The 17,922-nt window shown below is 42.3% G+C and overlaps 1 protein-coding gene across 11 annotated transcripts in view; it reads left to right on the top strand.

The window, feature by feature from the left end:
- Rbms3 (RNA binding motif single stranded interacting protein 3) overlaps positions 1–17,922 on the top strand; it is a 794,057-nt gene that overhangs the window by 245,113 nt on the left and 531,022 nt on the right. The gene's annotated exons all lie outside the window — the stretch shown is intronic.

Genomic DNA, 17,922 nt, shown 5'->3' with positions numbered 1-17,922 from the left:
ATATTTTCTTTCTAAATTAAGTAATGAACTTACATCAGTAGATCCTAGATACTTTTAATATGTTTACTTATTTGCATTTGTATGTATATGTGTGCATATACGTGTGTGTGCATGCCATGCATGATGGAGAAGGTCAGAGAAGCGTTTGTGCAAGTCAGTTCTCTCCTCCCACCACGAGGGCTGCAGAGATCAAACTCTTGGTCAGTGTTGGCAGCGTCTTGCCGTCCAGTTCCGGTCTTCTGCAAGCCACCCATCCCATGTTACACTATCACTAACCAAACAATTTCTTTAGAATACACAGTTCGGAGTCAAGGATAGCATCATCAAAAAGGCTGAGCTGCAAGGTTTTCCATGCTTGTCGCCTGCTGGACTTCTGTGAGACCCTGGCTGCAGCTCAAATCTGCCTTCCTTTAAGGATGCACTGCTTTATAATGAGCTTGCTCTTGTGGTTGGGCATCAGCAACTGTTATTGTAATTCTAGTGCAGGTTGAGACAGGCCCTTGGAACTGAAAGGACACTTTGAGACCTCCTAGTTCCACCTCAGTGTCAAGCAGATAAAATGCCACTGGGCAAGTTCGCTGCCTATCACGGCCTCAGGAAAAGCTTGAGTATTTAAATGAGTCACTGTTTCAATTATAACGGGAGCAATGGTGATAAGTAACAAAGCTGTTAAAAACAATGGTTTCTTCTTCTCTGCTGATCATGTGTTAACTTAGCAGGCCTTGGTGCCAGCTGGTATTTTTGTGTGTTTTCATGTGTTTTCTGTGTGTTTATGTTATGTATATATGTATGTTATATATGTATGTATGTACTTATGTATGTATGTGTGGGTGTTTGCATGTATGCAGATCTTCCTTACTTACTCTGCTTTATTTACTGAGCCAGGGTCTCTTGTGAACTCTGAACTTGCTGGAGCTAACCAGCTTGCCTAGGAAGTCTCTTGTCTTTGCTTCCTGAGATCTGGGATTGCAGGTGCCTCCTACACCTGCCCAGTTTTTACTTGGGATCTGGGGATACAGACTCTGACCTTTAAGCTTGCTTAGCAAGCACTTTCTCCACTGAGCCCTGGCTCCCTACATCCTGTTTTACAGTGCCATGGGTCATAGATCTAATTGCAATTATTTATGTGTTTGTGGTGTTGAGGGTCTCACACTGGACCTTATGCATGCTCTAGCCCTAAGCTACAACTTCAGCCTGGCTAGGGTTCTATCTACAGCCCAAGCTTTGTGAGACCATGGATGGGGGACCCTGGTCGGGGCACCTCAGTTCTCAGCATCTTATGTTATCTTACCCCTCGCCCCCAGGGTCTCTCCCTGTGGACTCTCTTTCTAGCAGGAGACTTTGGATGGGGATGGTGCATGTTTAGGCCAGTCTTCGCACCTACAATGTCCCCCAAAGCTTGCTAGGGAGAGGAATTCCTTATAGCTCTATAGCTAAGTTCCATCAGGGGACATCTCCGAAGACTACAAGCTGCGCTGTGCAAATGCCGGTCCAGCCTGTGCATGTGTCCTACTGTGGGCCTCTGCTGGTCTGGACAAAGTAAGGTCAGAAGTTCATGGCGCAGAATATGAGTACAAAAGATGTTGCTTATTACTTGGGGACCAATATATCTGCCTGTTCACAGGGCAGGTTATTTACACAGTCAAGGCCAAAAGCACCTGTGGCGAGAGCTTGCATGTATGACTTATAATGGCAGGCTCCTTAAATTAATTAACCTTGTTTATTTTTTATTTTGCATTTCTCTGAGCATAGTGAGAAGTCTGGATAGATTACAGGACTGAGGAACAATTCAAGGTTTTCAGAATTTGATGAACAGCGAGATTGTTCACGTGGGTTTCAGCAGCCTCTGTATCTTTATATCAGATGGGGAGATTTTGTTAGTATGGCAGTTCTCAACACCTTAAAGCTCAAATCTCCAGCCAGAGGACCAAAAAGAAGGCAGAATTTTCAGTCACAAGGAGTGAAGTTACATGACTACTGGTTTGGAAATGATGCGCTGATAAACAGCAAGACTGCAGCTCTATTTCTTTAGTAGAATGGACATATTCATATTCAGACTACAGTCTATGTGGAACAATTCTAGTCTATAATTCCAGGGAAGACAAAAGGTACCATTTCACAGCTGTGAGGCTGCTAAGGGATGGCCCTGCCAGAGTAGGAACCATGGCAGGCAGGATCTCTACCAAGCTGTATCTTACGTAAGGCTTCACAGGGTGTTTCTGGAGTCCTTGACACACACCTGTGCCACTGACTGCCAATATGCAAATTGCTTAAAAACTCCATTAGGCTGGTCTAGGCCAGAGCAGCCCATCTGTTGGGTCTCTGTCACTTTCCATCTTGGATTCTCGGGTGGGCATACGTCCTTGAGATGCCCAGATGGACGAATGTGTGCTCATGTCTGGTCCTACTCACCTCTGGGGATTTTCACTTTTATTGACTCTAATAATTTGATGTCTTTTTTTCTCCTCTCAAATAGTACAATTTTAAGATTAAAATTTAAATGAATCATAAACATTTTTTAATTAAAAAAGGAGGTATTTTTTATATGCAAAAAAAATAGATTAGGAAAGTCCCTCTGTTGGAAAAAAACACTGTACTCATGGGAGTTTTCTGTCCAGTGTGTGAGACTGGAGAGGACAGGGGAATATGATTTAAGAGTAACTGGTACTTCTCTGCTATTGATGGTGCTGGATCTGTGGACATATGTCCTGCATCCTGGACCCCCATCCTGCATTCTGGACACACATACCGGATCCTGGATCCCCATCCTGCAACTCTGGACCATAACCCTGAGTCTTTGAACACCCATCCTGCACCCTGGACACCCATACTGCATCCCTAATCCTGAATTTTTAACCCACATACTGCATCTTGGAAGCCTAGCTTGCACCTCTGGATGGAAGGAAGCCATGGGATATTTTAATAGTCCTGATTCTTAAGGATGTCAAAAAAAGGCTTTATGAGGAGAGAGAGAGAGAGAGAGAGAGAGAGAGAGAGAGAGAGAGAGAGAGAGAGAGAGAGAGAGAGAGAGATTGGAGTATTAGAGGGTATGTTTGGATAATACTTCCAGGCCACAGTTTATTGTGGAGGGAAGTCAAGGTAGCCACTTAGAAGCAGAAACTATGGAGGACCGCTGCTTGTTAGCTGGCTCTCTGGCTCACTTACAGGGCCATGCTTAGCTAGTTTTCTTATACAGCCCAGGACCACCTGTCTGGGGAATGGTGCCGCCGAGAGTGGACTGGACCCTCATAGATCAACTGACAATCAAAGGGTCCCTCACAGACGTGTTTCCAGACCAATCTGATAAAGACAACTACTCAGGACATTTGGACAGTTGATCCTAACTGTGTCAAGTTGACACGAGCTTACTCACAAAGTCCAACCCCCCTTTCTGATGGGTATTCTAAGCAGACTGAAGCTGCTTGTACAACTCACATTGAAATCTACAGATGCCAGTTAGAAGCGAATCATAACAGCTGTGTCTTTGATGATTGGCATTCTTTATGGTGAGTAGACCTTTTCATCTGCTCCTCCCACACTGAAGATCTATGCATGTTCCACCTCTATGAGAAAGTGAGAAGACCACATCACCACTGTAAGGAAGATGTTAGAAGTCAAAATACAGCTTCTAGAAATAACTATACAATATATTGCAGTCTGGGATCAAAAGGGGAGAGCACTACCTCAATGAACAATTCAAGTTGTGTTTGGAGGGATGGCTCGGCAGTTAAGAGCACTGGCTACTCTTACGGTGGATTCAGTTTCAGATCTGAGCACCCACATTGCACATCTCACAAATACCTATAACTCAGTCTCCAGTTGATCCAATGTCCTCTTATGGCATGCACACTACATACACATGGTGTACATACAGATAATCAGGCAAACACACATGCACACAAATAAAAATTAAAAAAAATTTTTTTCAGATATTTGCCAAACAGTATGTGAAAGTTTTCAGGTAAGACAGGAGTATGTTCATACCTAAGGAATTCCTGATTAAACTAAATGAGAACCCATTTTTTGGTTTGTTTATTTGTTGTTGTTTTGTTTTGGTGTGTGTGTATCTATGTGTACCGTGGTGCACATGTGGAGGTCAGAGGACAACTTGTGGGGGTTGGCTCTGTTCTTCAACCTTGTGTCCTTTGGACAAAACTCAGGTCTGACCCATTGAGCCGTTTCTCTGATCCGAGAACCTCTTTTCCATTTTCCAAGAACTCGCTCAAATGATCTATGGGTATTGTTGACAGGACTTTCAAAGTAGCCATTGTTTGCTAATACTGTTGAATTAGAAGTCAGAACAGAGCACCTCCTCAGTAAGAGAGGGAGGCAGAGGAACTTTCAGACCCAGCAGTGTTTGGATGAGCAAGATAATTACAACCTTGTCCGCAGCAGATGCTCTGAGTGTGCCTTGGCACTTTGTCTGATCAGTGTGCAGATAATTTCCCCCACTAATGTCGATGGCTGTCTGTTAGGGATGTGTCTGTTTTAGTGGGAGCACATCTTTGCCATCATTGCCCAGAAGGAACAGCTGACTTTACTGGTGGTTTATTTTCAGACGCTCATCTAGATCCCATAGGAAGTAGGACGAGGTACATATGAGTTGCCCATGTCAGTCAAAGGATGTGACAGCAGTAGAGAAGTTATTGTGTTTTCCCCCCAAAAAATTGATGCATTTAAAGCAAGATTTAAAACTTAAATTTTAATAGGGTAACCAATACATTTATCTTTATTATCTATGTGTATGACTGTGTGTATGAGTGTGTGTGTGTGTGTGTGTGTGTGTGTGTGTGTGTGTGTGTTTGAGCATGGTATGTGTGTTTGAGTGGGTGTGAAAGTCATTTCTCTTTAGAATCATTTCTTTCTTTACATCTTGTTTTGAGGGATGGCCTGTCTTGTTTCTATCATGCTTTGTACTCTGAGCTAGCTGGTCTCTATATTTCTGGGTGATTCTACCATCTCTCCTTCTCATCTCACTATAGGAATGCTGGAATTATAGATCCAATTTTTTTTTTTTTTGGTTTTTGGTTTTTTGAGACAGGGTTTCTCTGTGTAGCTTTGCACCTTTCCTGGAACTCACTTGGTAGCCTAAGCTGGCCTCGAACTCACAGAGATCCACCTGGCTCTGCCTCCCAAGTGCTGGGATTAAAGGTGTGCTCCACCACCGCCCGGCTAGATCCAAATTTTTGTGTGAGTCCTAAGGATCAGACTCAGGTAATCAGGCTCTTGTACCAGATGCTTATTACCTTCAGAGGCATCTTTTTGTTTAAAAGTACATTTAAAGGAGGCAGCAGACCCTTCATTCTAAACGCCTTTAACAGAGAATGCTTATTTGATTACATTTGGTGGCCTTCCTTGAACATTGGTATTATTATTTGTCTCTCCTTGTGGAAGAAAGAGTTACTACTGAAAAATCAGGAGACTTACTATTGTTCAGTATAATAAACACAAGGACCTTCACTAATATCCCTTGCCCAAACCTCTAGAGTTCTCTCTACTTCAGCATTTTTGTAAGAGCCACGTTCCTATGTAGTCAAATTCAAAACATGAAGTCCACTACTTTTCCAGTTTTGGCAGACACATATGACTGGCCTAGCTTGAAATAAATCTGGCTTCTTCTCACTAGTCAGAATCAGATGCATTTCTACAGCCAGATAGCTGTGCAGTGGCTCTATCTGTAAGTCACCAGGCATTAGTACCAGGCATTGGACTCAGAGGGAGAGAAAAGGAGCGAAGTGGAGAAGGCACTCTCTGTCACTCTCCTGACCTCAGCCCCGAGCGAGACACAGGCAAGGGGAAGTCCTCCTTGATTCTCCATAGTTGAATAGTCACAGGATGGAACATGCATTCATTATTTTAGTGGGATGAAAACTTAAGAATGTTTTCACTTAGGAGGCTTCATCCACCTGGCAAGTGACCAAATGGGTGAAGCTGGAACTTCTCTTCCCGTATAAAAGTTGGTTCCTGGATCAGGGCCATTGTCCTCTCTCTCTTTCACTTCATCTTCCTGCCTGTCAGTCACCAGTCTGTCCCTTCTTCCCTTGCTTCAGACATGTAGATATATCCGTGGCTCTACCTCTTTTCCCCTTCTTTGTGCATACGTTTGTTGTTTGTTCGTTGGTTTATGAGACATGGTGTCATCCAGGGCTGGTCTAGGAATCACTGTATAAAGGTCACTTCTGGCCTGCATGCCTCCCCTTCCCAAGGGCTAGGGTTGTAGAGGCCCCCACCACAACTGCTTTGTGCATTGGTTGGGATAGAACACAGGGTTTTATGTGTGTTGGGCAAACACTTTGCCAGCAGAACCATGTCCCCAAGCCCCAACTTCCCTTTGTGAATAGATTTATGCACAGTCAGAGGTCATTGTGGTACTTCTTCCCCTTGTGGAGGAATCTTGAACAGTCGTAGGATGAGGCAGTATTACCTGTGTGCCTTTCTAATCACTGTTACTTTGAGGCAGAGTCTCTCATATTGTTTCTGCTGAGCTGAGTATTAAAGACAAGTTGTTGCAGATTCTGTATCTGTCCTTGTGACTGGTCACTGGTAATAAAGAGAATTTGTGATCCAATATTAACATCACATTGACTGGTGGGTAAAAAGAGATACTTGGAGAGCAAGTTTAACAAAATATGTAGGGAGAAACGCATCCTTCTAAATCAGATAAGGTCCCTGTTAGGGGCCAGAGAGATGGCTGAGAGAATAGAGGCTCTTGCATCTAAGCCTGATGTAATGACCTGCATTCAGCTTTTTAGACCCATGTGATAGTAGGAGAAAACTGACTCTTCCAGATTGTCCTCGGACCTCCACACACACATTATTGCATGCCTGTCCCTCCATAAATAAATGTAATTCAAAAAACCCTCTAAGTTTTAAAACTCCAATCAAAAGACCACCAATTTTCCCAGTAAGGTGTAGCTCACTCCCTTCTGGTTGAGCACTTTCATCTCATAAAGATAACCACCAAGGACTTTCTGTGGAAAAGAAATATGAGTTATAACCCCAGACAAAGGAGCATTATTCTCCACCAAATAATTTAATTACCGAGAAATGCTTTTTGGCGAAGCACAGTCACCAGCATCTTCCATCTTCCTGCTATTTATCTATGCTCTGGATTACCTCATTCATTAGTCCTGACAAGGGACTGCATTTGTAACATGGCCTGACAGATGTGTTACATGCTTCAGTCTTAAAATATTCCACTCTGAGCTCCGTGCTGCATACTTGGGAGATGATGTTAAATCAGCCTTGGCAATACACCGCTGTCACCATGCCAAATAACTCAGGGGGGAAAATGATAAGGGTATAAAGAGATCAATAAGGCAAGAGAATCTGTGCCTTCAGAAGAGAGGCAAAATATGAGAAAGACTATCCATCAGGCATGGGGGCATAAATAAAGCAAGAGTGTGCTGTGTTGGGGACACCCTTACACCACAGCACAGCAGCCATTATCCCGGGAGTAGTAAATTCCCCTTACATTTTGGTAACTCCTTTGAACTTGGTGTTTCTGAAATACAGACCCGAGATCTCCTAGCACATTGATCAGGGTGGTGTTGCTCCTCTTCCCCTTCTAATAGAATCAAATGAGGCTGTGGCTGATGAATGCCAAGAAGGACGGTGCTTAGACCATTTTGATGTGAGCGGTCACCTTGGCGAGTTCTCCCTGCATAATGAAGATTTGTGTAACTCTTGCCTTTTTGTAAATATGAATTAGGTAAATATATTTCTGCCCTTTGAGATGCTATAACTCAGCAGGGCCCTCGTAAATGTCCAGTCATGTTGCATTTTCAGATGGGAAACAAGCAAATCGTAGACGCCGGCAATTTGGAAATTAAATCCTTCAGTGAGTAATAGGTACTCTGCCATGCGGCAGGAAGTAATACTTCCTATTTTTCAGCCAAAAGCATCGTATTATTGTAAATTTGCAATAATAAACGGAATGGCTTGCAGATTCAAGGCAGTAAATTTTACGGCCACTCGGAAATAGAAATTTATTTTTGTGTGCTAATGGTCAAAGAGACTGTGAAATGGTTCTGAGCCCCCAAACGTCAGGCCGAGGAAGCCAAGCTTGCAGAGTGTGAAGGGTGTCATAAGGTTTTTATTTCTAAGGTAGGGGTGAAGTGCGTGAAAGGGAATTTTTGCTTTAAGTAGATGAAGCTTACATCTGTGTGCAGGATAGATTACAGCCCCTGGGATGGGGAGCAGGAAACCCTGGGACTGAGGAACGGGAAATGGTGTGAAGAAAGTTAGTGTGTGTGAGAAGAGATGCACCCTTAGGCAGAGTGGCAAAGGCGTAAGGAATGGAGATGATAGATGTGCCCGGAAGTGAGAAGGGAAGCATTGTGCAGAGCCCGGCATCTGGAGGAGCCACAGGCGGGGACTGAAAAATCAGATGTATCCAGGCGCAAAGTCACCAGTGCACAGCTGGTCTGTGGAAGTAAGTTGCAAAGTTCAAGTTGAACTATGAAGTTAAGTGGGACTGAAGCCAGAGTGCAGGAAAAATGACCTGTACCCTGATCTAGGGCAACACTTGGTGGTTCCCATTCATATATAGAGCATCGGGAATTGTCTAGGAGTGCGACACCTGGGTCATGGTCTGAAGGGCACCGCAGAGAGTAGGCGGCATAGTAAAGGGGGAAGAGATTGCCTGTCACTGAGTGAGCAGAGGTGGGAGGGGAAATGTGGGTGAAGGAGTCAGAGGTGACAGTTGGCCTGGGAGCTGATGAAATCTGTATGTTTGGGACTCTCTTTTCTGCAGCCCCTTCCGTGATCTTACAGCTAATCCTGTATTGCCACTTTTATATTCTTCTCATTAAAAATAGCCAGTAGTAACCCACACTGTAAAAACTTCTTTAGCCTTCTTCTTCTTCTTCTTCTTCTTCTTCTTCTTCTTCTTCTTCTTCTTCTTCTTCTTCTTCTTCTTCTTCTTCTTCTTCTTCTTCTCCAACCCCCCCCCCCAGATAGGGTTTCTCTGTGTAGTTTTTTTTTTTTTTTTTGAGCCTGTCCTGGAACTCGCTCTGTAGAGCAGGCTGTCCTTGAACTTGCAGAGATCCTCCTGCCATTGCCTCCTGAGTGCTGGGATTAAAGGTGTGTGCCACCCCACCCCCCAGCAAACTTCAGGCTTATTAAGAGTCGCCATCTTGCATCAATTGGCAGTGTGTTCATATGCCCATATGTATGTGTGGAAATTTTCTAGGAGAGAGATATTTTCATTGCATCTGGTTCAGCCTTTTTTTTTTCTGTCTCAGCTTCCCACATGCATACATTTTGGTGGTATTTTGAAAGGTGATATACATCTTGTTTTTGAGATAGGGTTTCTCACTGGCATGGAATTTGTGCTGGTGGGCCAGCGACTCTGGGAATCTGTTGCCTGCCTGCCTGTCTGCCTGTCCAGCATGGGGATTGTAGGTATGTGCTACTGTGACCAGTTTTTATGTGGGTTCTGGCCTTTGAATTCGGCTCTTCATGCCTGTATGGCAAATGTTTCCCAAATAAACTTCCTTCCCCCGACCAATTCTTCTGTGTTGTCCATAAAGAAAAATCTATAGTATTAGTTTGTATTAAGACATGGGAGTATCAGTTGGTCATTAGAACCATCATGCTAACTACATACAAATTGCTCTTTCTATTTCACTCACCAACGGGTCTGTCTTTGGTGTGCCTGTTAGACATGATCAGTAGTTCAAAAGAAGGAACCACACTCTGTGACACACCTGCCTGTATTCTAATCAAGAGAAAGAAAGTGGCAATTATACTTCTTTTGCTGTGGTCTGTGTCATCACATAAGACTGGAGAAAGATCAGAATTCAAGATATTCCTTTGGTGATTGTTTTTCAGAAATGGCTGTTGCCAGTTTCCAAGTTGCACACAAAGCAGAGCAAAGCATCCTCTACAATACTAGGCATGCACAGCAATGCTTTGGAATGCAGAGCTATCTTATTATCCCACTTCTGAACAGTACACCCTTTGTTTCATCCACCCTAGGGCACATATATAACTTTAAAATTAGGCAGATAATTATACTGAAATAAGTAGTCAAACCCACTGTTTATTCACAAAATAACCATTCAGATGAACAGTTTTTAAAACTCTCATTATTTTTAGTGTTAGAAGCTACAAACCAGTATTTCCAGTTTTGGGGACTATAAGAACTTCTAGTTGAGGGCATGGACCATTAACTGGTATATTACTTAACCTGTGATGAACCTTCTGGCAATAAAATATATTTTATTTTATTGACTACTTTAACAATCTATAGATATTTCCCTAGACCTGTATATTCTAAAGATGCTACATTTACATTTATCTCATTCATTGGGACATTTCTTGATTTGTAGTCTAGAAGGTAACTGTGAGTGTGATCTACATTAATTACTTATCCATTGCTGTGATAAAACACCATGATCAAGGTAACTTATAAAACAAAGTATTTAATTGGCTTGTGGTTTCAGAGGGGTAGAGTCCATGATGACAGAGCAAAGGCATGTAGACATGACAAGCTGAGAGCTCACATCTCAGTCTGTAAGCAGGAGGCAGAGAGAGGAGTGGTGGGGATGGCAGGAGCTTTCGAAGCCTCAGAGCCTCCCCACCCCATGACACACCTCCTCCAACAAAACCACACCTCCTAATCCTTCCCAAACAGTTCAATCAACTGGGGACCAAATGGTTAAAAATATCAGCCTATGGGGACCATTCCCATTCAGAACACCACAGGATCCAATACAAAACTGTTTAAAATTTTTGTGACTTTTTTTTTTGGGGGGGGAGAGACAAATTCAGTGCACAGTCCTCAAGTATGAACTTTGTACATGATAACATCATTTTTGCAGTGCCAGAAGATTGGACATGCCTGAAAGAGAATTTCAGTTTGGCAAGCATCAGTGGGCTTTGGACTTTGTATTGTAAGATTTTATAGCAAGTATGCTTGTTACTTTTCTTACTGCTATGATAACTTACCAGGCAAAGGCAACTTAGAGGGAAACAGGGTTTGTTCAAGCTCAGAGTTTGAGGGTACAGTTGACTTTGGCAGAGAAGATATGGCAGCAGAGGTGTGAGCCAATTCATCACGTTGCATACATGTGTATGTCAGAAGGTAAGAAAACAGAAAGACAGATCCTGTGGCAGCTCACTTGCTTCACTTGTTCAGTCATGTACCCCAAATCATGAATGGTGCTGCATACACCTCTGTCTTATTTCTTCAGTTAAATCTGTGTGGAAACCCCTTATAGACACACCTGATTCATTTCTATAAAGCTTATGAATGCAGTCAAGTTGACAGAAAAAGTTAATCATCACATTGAGGAACTGGGGGTTGAGCGGGATGACAGACGTGCAGAGTGCCATTGTGTCAGAAGATTACTCATGTGCCTAACAATAATGGCCATGGTGGAAGTGCTTCAGGGTTCTTACAACAGTCACAGTGCAGTGAAGAGGTGATTGTGGGCTGCTTACTTTCCTGTTACTACAACAAAATACCCTGACAAAAAGTTAGTTAGAGGGATGGAGAGATGGCTCAGAGGTTAAGAGCACTGGCTGTTCTCCCAGAGGTCCTGAGTTCAATTCCCTGCAACCACACGTTGGCTCACAGCCATCAGTAATGACCTCTTCTGGGTTCAGGTGTATATGCAGGCAGAACACCGTATACATAATTAAAAAAAAAAAAAAGTAAGTTAGAGAAGGAAGGGCTTAGGTTGCCTCACAGTTCCAAAGGGCTATGGTCTACAGCAGGGAAGGAATAGCATAACTCTGGTTTGGCAGCCCGGTGATAGCATTTCATCTGCATATCTGCATGCAGGAAGGAGAGGGAAACACACATGCAGCGCATGCACACACACACACCTACACAGAGAGAGACAGAGACAGAGAGACAGAGAAAGACAAAGAGAGAAATGAGAGAGACCGACAGAGAGCAGATACAAATGAGAAGTGGGTCTATGTTATAAAGCCTCCCCCAGGTCATGTACTGCCTTCACCGAGGCTCTACCTCCTAAGAATTTCATATGATTCCTCAACAGTGTCGCCAGCTGGGGACCAAGTGTTTAAACACAAGAACTTTTTGGCGGCGGTAAGGGTGGGGAAGGTGTGTTTCATATTCAAACCACAACCACACAACCACTCATTTGAGATGTTTAACAATATTTTGTTAAGCTGTTGTGCCCACCATTATAGATGAAGAGACAGAGAGGGAGGAAGCAGTTGTTTCTGTTGGGCAGTAAGATGTAAGGATACAGTTGGGGCCTGGGTGACATATCCTCATGATCTGTGTTTGTTGTCTCCTAGCAGTGACAGTGATGACACCCCCTCCTCTAGTTTTTAGGAAATAAGTCGATTAAGTAGGATCGTATGGAAAGTTCAAAATAGAATGTTTTACTCCTGGCTGTAGTTTATGGTCCAGGTCAAAAGATGACATCCAATACAAAGAAAAGATGCATTGGAAACTGGGTTTGTCCACATTATTCTGAGAAACTTTCTGAAGTATGGGGTGTAGATGTAACTGTCTTGTTAAATAAGAAACACAGAGCCAAATACAGATTTAAAAGCCAAGAGGTCAGAGCAATAGCTAAGAGTTGAGACTAAAAACCTCCTAACCTTTCCTGCTGCTGCTGTCCTTTCCTCAGCCAGAGCCTACTTCCTGTGTGTCTGTCCTTTTTATTGACTTTCTGTTCTGCCTTCTCATTGGTTGTAAACCCAACCACATGACCGCCTTATCACTGCCTGTCTGTACAGACCTCCAGGTCTTCTATGGTTGGTATTGAGATTAAAGACATGTGTCTGCATGCTGACTGTATCCTTGAACACACAGAGATCCACCTAGCTCTGCCTTCCAAGTGCTGGGATTAAAGGTATGTGCCACCACTGCCCAGCTTCTGCTATGGCTTGCTATTAGCTCTGACCCCCAAGCAACTTTATTTATTAACATACAAATAAAATTACATTTCAGTACAAATAAAATATCACCATAATGGGGTGTGTTAGTTTATAACACATGGGAAAAAATGGAGTCTTCCTAGTTTATAATTATGAGAAAGAGAAGCTTCAGTGTGTCAGTATTTGATAGGTATCTGATTATATAAAAATTGTAGTAAATTCAGCAATAAGAGTAAATGCCCAATAGATATTTTATAGTCTCATTGTCCTACAATAATACATGTTGAAAATGTTTTTTATACAAAATTATCTAGCCCTTCTTTCAGTTTTCTTTTTTCCCCACATTTGTTTAGTTAGTTGGTCACTTAGTTACTTATAGATAGCATCTCATGTCTGCCTGGCTAACTTCAAACTTGCTGCATAGCCAAGGGTGACATTGGGCTTCTGAACTACATCCCTCCCACTTCCCAGTGCTGCTGGCATTAGGGGTAAGCACTGCTGTGCTTGATTATGTCAGGCTGGGGAATCAGTCACAGGACTTCATGTATGTTAGATAAGGCCTTTATCAACAGAGATATATCTCCATCTCTCTTTGAATCTTTAGGATGAAATGATTCTCCTGTATTTGATTAGTCCTGAGGATTGAACCCAGGGCTTCTTGCATGCTAGCCAAGCATTTTACCAATGACCTGCAGCTCCCTCTTTTCCCATTTTAGCTTTAGATAGTGTCTCACTAAGTTACCCATGCTAGCCTTAAATCATTCTTTCACCTCTGTGACCTTGAACTTGTGACCTTCCTACCTCCATAGCTGCTGTCCTAAGCCTGCACAAACCAAGCCCTGCCTGCTGTCATACTTTTGATCTGTGTTCTAATATTGTCTTCTGCATGAAATTTTGTTATGTTTTATAGTCCAAATTTCTTAGATTTAGGACTTTAAAAGCTTAGTTTCTGTTCACATTTAATTTTGCTGCATCATTAAAATATGAATAAATAGGCTAATAAAACAACAGAACTCTTTTATGTCACAGAACTTAGGTTGTTGTTTATGGTTGTGCAGGCTTTCTCTGTTAGCTCACGGTAAGGAGTTCTACTTTTGGGCTTTGACTATACTTAGAAAGGAGAAACGTACTCAGATGGTATGTTGTGTGAACAGTGGGAGACGGGGACTCCTCTTTGGGATGGTCCTATGAAGCAGTTGATGTGTAGTGAAAATGCAGCATGGTCCAGGTAAGGAGCTCACCTGCCAAGGAGACAGGCATTAATTCTCTACCATCAGTTTATGTCAATCTCCCTTTTACTCCATCCTTTTTTCATTTCTCTCCTCCTAGTGCTCTTCTCTCTTTATTTAACAAACTGGATTGTTTTTATAACTTATTAACCATTAGGAACCAGAGCAGCAGATTTTCATATGAAAATTAGTTGGTTGAGTGGGGAAATGGCTCCCTGTTTCTGTAGCCGTGGTGCTCTTGACTGGAGGGGGAAATGCTGACCAAGTTAACTTAGTAGAATAAGGTGTTGACTTAGCCTGTCATTGTCAACTACATTTACCAGTCTTCATTCATCATACATAGGAGGGCATACATAATCCAGCTAGGATGAGCAGCTGGCATGATTGCCATTTATAATGTCAGGGAAATGCCGAAAGTAATAGACTTTAAAACTAGGATGTGATCTTAAATCACAGTTATTTAACATTATTTAGAAAGAGTTTCTAAATATTTAAAAATATTCAATAATTTATCTTCCCTATTTTATTGAGGAGAGAGAGAGAGAGAGAGAGAGAGAGAGAGAGAGAGAGAGAGAGAGAGAGAGAGAGAGAAAGTGAGCAGTTGTCTTTGGAGGCCAGAAGAGGGCAAGAGCCTCCTGGATACCTGGAACTGGAATTAAAGATAGATAACCAACCAATGTGAGTGCTGAGAACTGTTCTGGAGTCCTCTGTAAGATCTGTATGTGGTCTTAACCACCAAGCCATCTCTCTAGTCTCTGTTATTTCAGATTTTTAAATCAAGATAAAAAATAGGTATTGGTTACAAACAAATCAAATACTTCTTATTCATTCTATGGTTTGGATTTTATTTCCTGCAAGTATTTTTCAGTAGCATCCACTCTGGTCAGGAATCATGTCAGCTGAAAGGTATTTTATATGTCTATTTTATATATTCTAGACCCACTTCCAAAGTGTTCCTTGGACAAATAACAGAGGCTCATTCAGAGATATGGTTACTGTCAATATTCCTAGAGAATGCTCTTAGTCTGACACATGGTACTCTTGTAGCTAACATTGTAATCTGCACAGTCATGGCTCACTTCTCCATAAGCACCAATCACAATTGGCATTAGCATCATGAGCTTCTGGGGATAGAGTGGTATTCTCAATGTGCCGATGTGGCCCTTTCAATTCATAGCATAGCACCACAATTTTTAAAGTGGGTGCTAATTTTATTTGTTTTTCCTTGAAGAAATCAGGAGTTGGTCAACTGAAAGAGAGGATTTGGGTAAAGACTCGGTGCCAATAGATTTTGGAGCCGTGGCAATGTTTATAAGAGAATGCCAGTGTCCTTATAGCAGCCCCATTTCTCTAGCTTGTAAATGTTTTAATGAAATTTGTTGAGTGGTCCTTGAACTGCACAATAGCTAGTTTATTTGTGTTTTCAAGTACCATGGATTTTAAAATGTCATTTAATATCTAAACCTCTAAACAGAATTCAATGACTGTCGATGATGCCCATTTGTCAACAGAAAAGAATACTGTGTAATTATGCAGTCTGCTAAGATTTTAAAAAACTAATATGTAAGCAAAACCGACTCTCATCCTAACAGAATTATGATTAAAAAATAACTCTGTAGTGATTTGTGAATACCTTGAAGCTAATTAGCCATTCCGTGAGATGTGATTGTTTCATTACTGCTCCATTACCACATTCTGATTCTTGTTCAGAATGGAAAAGCTGAGTTCTGATGGCCTAATCTCAAGAAGAGTGGCTCCTAGGTTTTAAAAATTAACTAGCACTTGAGCACCCCCTTCAAGGTAAATGAGTCCATCTAAAAACCAGAGATCTGTGTTTAAGGATCTGCCCCATGAGGGTGATATGGATGATAATTTTTAAAATATTTTATAAATAAAATATAACTATACAACAGAAGCATACAATTTACATATATATGTGTGTATATAATCAAGTGTTGGCTTATGCCTGGTGCCATGCTCAGTGTTCCACATCTTTTATATTTTGGGTTGACAATAATCCTAAGAGGCGGGATGCACAAAGCTCCTCCTCTTCTCAGGACAGAGGTTGAAGTGCCTGGTTAGTGGTGGTGGAGCTGACAGCAGCGCAGCAAGCCACCAGGAGTCCTTAAGCATCACGTTCCCACTATTGACAGCAGCTATTACCTGGGCCAGTGGACAGGGGATGCTCACATGATTGCCTTTTGTGAGCAGTTTCTTCCTTTATTGCTCATTTCCATATCTGTGCTGTGGGCAGGAAAAGAGAAGAGGGGCAGCCTTCCACCAAACTCTATTATCACTGGCATAATTGAGACCATTGTTTTCAGTCATCCTATTCCACATAATGGAGAGGCAATTGCCTGACTTGAAATCGAAAAGCCGTAATGCACATGGTTCCTGAAACCATGGCTGAAATTGTGTGACTGGCCTTAGATATTAATTGAGCTACGTTTGTTATGGCTTGTATGCACTGGATTCACACTCTCACCCTCATTTGAGGCTATGACAGACATACCAGTGACTCCCATTGTGTCCATTCTCTCATGTTGTGTCCACACTCATGGAAAGGTGTGCAGAGACAAGGTTATATGGAAATTAACCCTGTCTGGGGGAGGAATCCACAGCCAGGACAGCATTCGCCCCCAAGCAATGGATTGCTTGTGGATGCTGGTTAAATAATGTACAGTTTAAGACAGGCGTGTGGTCTGTATTCATTTTTGGAGAGTAAAAGAGTTGGCGTGTCAGTCTCATGGGGGACGTTATCCAGGGCTTTACACTTGAGTGGATAAAAGACTACAAATTCTATCGTGTTGGAGATGAATAAAAACAAATTGGGTAGACCATCCGCAGAACAGACTGTTGTGTGATGGAGTCCTTGGCTTCTCCAAACCACCAGACCTACTGCCACTGGGCTCTGCCAGCAACCAGATGCCTGTAGTAGAGCTGACTGCAGTTTGGCACTAGAGCCCTGAGATTTCAAGCCAAGGGGAATTGCATGCAAAAAAATATTTAACATTCTCTTTGCAAAAGATTTATGTTTTCAATCCAGTGGGAGAAGTATGTTTCAGACTTAGTGTGCCACAAATGCAAAGTGGTTCTCTTACATCTTGGTTTCAGAGAATAGAGATGTGAGGGAAATCGGAGTGCTACATGTTCTTAGGAGTAAGAAGTAGAATTTTGGTTTGCAGGGGGCTTTTTCCACAAAATGAGTTTTAGTTAGACTGGGTAATTAGAATCTTTAATATGTGAAGAGGTTGCATTGGCATTTCAAGGAAAAGGGTTACATTTGTTTAAAGTCCTGGTTTGTCTGTCCTATTCAGAGCACATCTGGCAATCTCAGAAGACATTTTTGATTGCTATAGCTTTGTGCAGAGAATGATCTATCTGGGTTGTAATAAGTGTGGAGGAGGGATGCTATTGAATTTCCAACAATGAATGGGGCTACCAAAGCAGTGTTGTTCCTACAATGTCTGTGGTGGCAGAGTTAAGATTCCTTCAATTAAAATATGTTAAAACCTCTTGCTGCTAAGTATTCAAGAGATAGAGTGACATTATCTAAAAGAAACACCCCCCTCCACTGCTTTCTTGACTCTGTTGATGGGTGGACAACATTTTTTAGATGGCATCCATTACTTTCTCCAAGACAGGAGCACCTCACATCCTTCTCTAGTTTACATCCAAAGCACAGCGAGGAACGCTGTCTGCACTCCTGCTCACATAGCCAGACATCACAGAAGAATGTGGGAGGACCTGGGGTGGATGCTGCAGTTTTCAAACTTGAAAGATGAGGTATGCAAACAATGTTTGCTAAGTGAGTCAGCTACTGAGGATG

Source organism: Peromyscus maniculatus, chromosome 7 (genome assembly GCF_049852395.1).
Source record: "Peromyscus maniculatus bairdii isolate BWxNUB_F1_BW_parent chromosome 7, HU_Pman_BW_mat_3.1, whole genome shotgun sequence".
In the NCBI taxonomy this organism is placed as follows: domain Eukaryota; kingdom Metazoa; phylum Chordata; class Mammalia; order Rodentia; family Cricetidae; genus Peromyscus; species Peromyscus maniculatus.
This window is presented reverse-complemented; position numbering and strand designations above follow the sequence as displayed.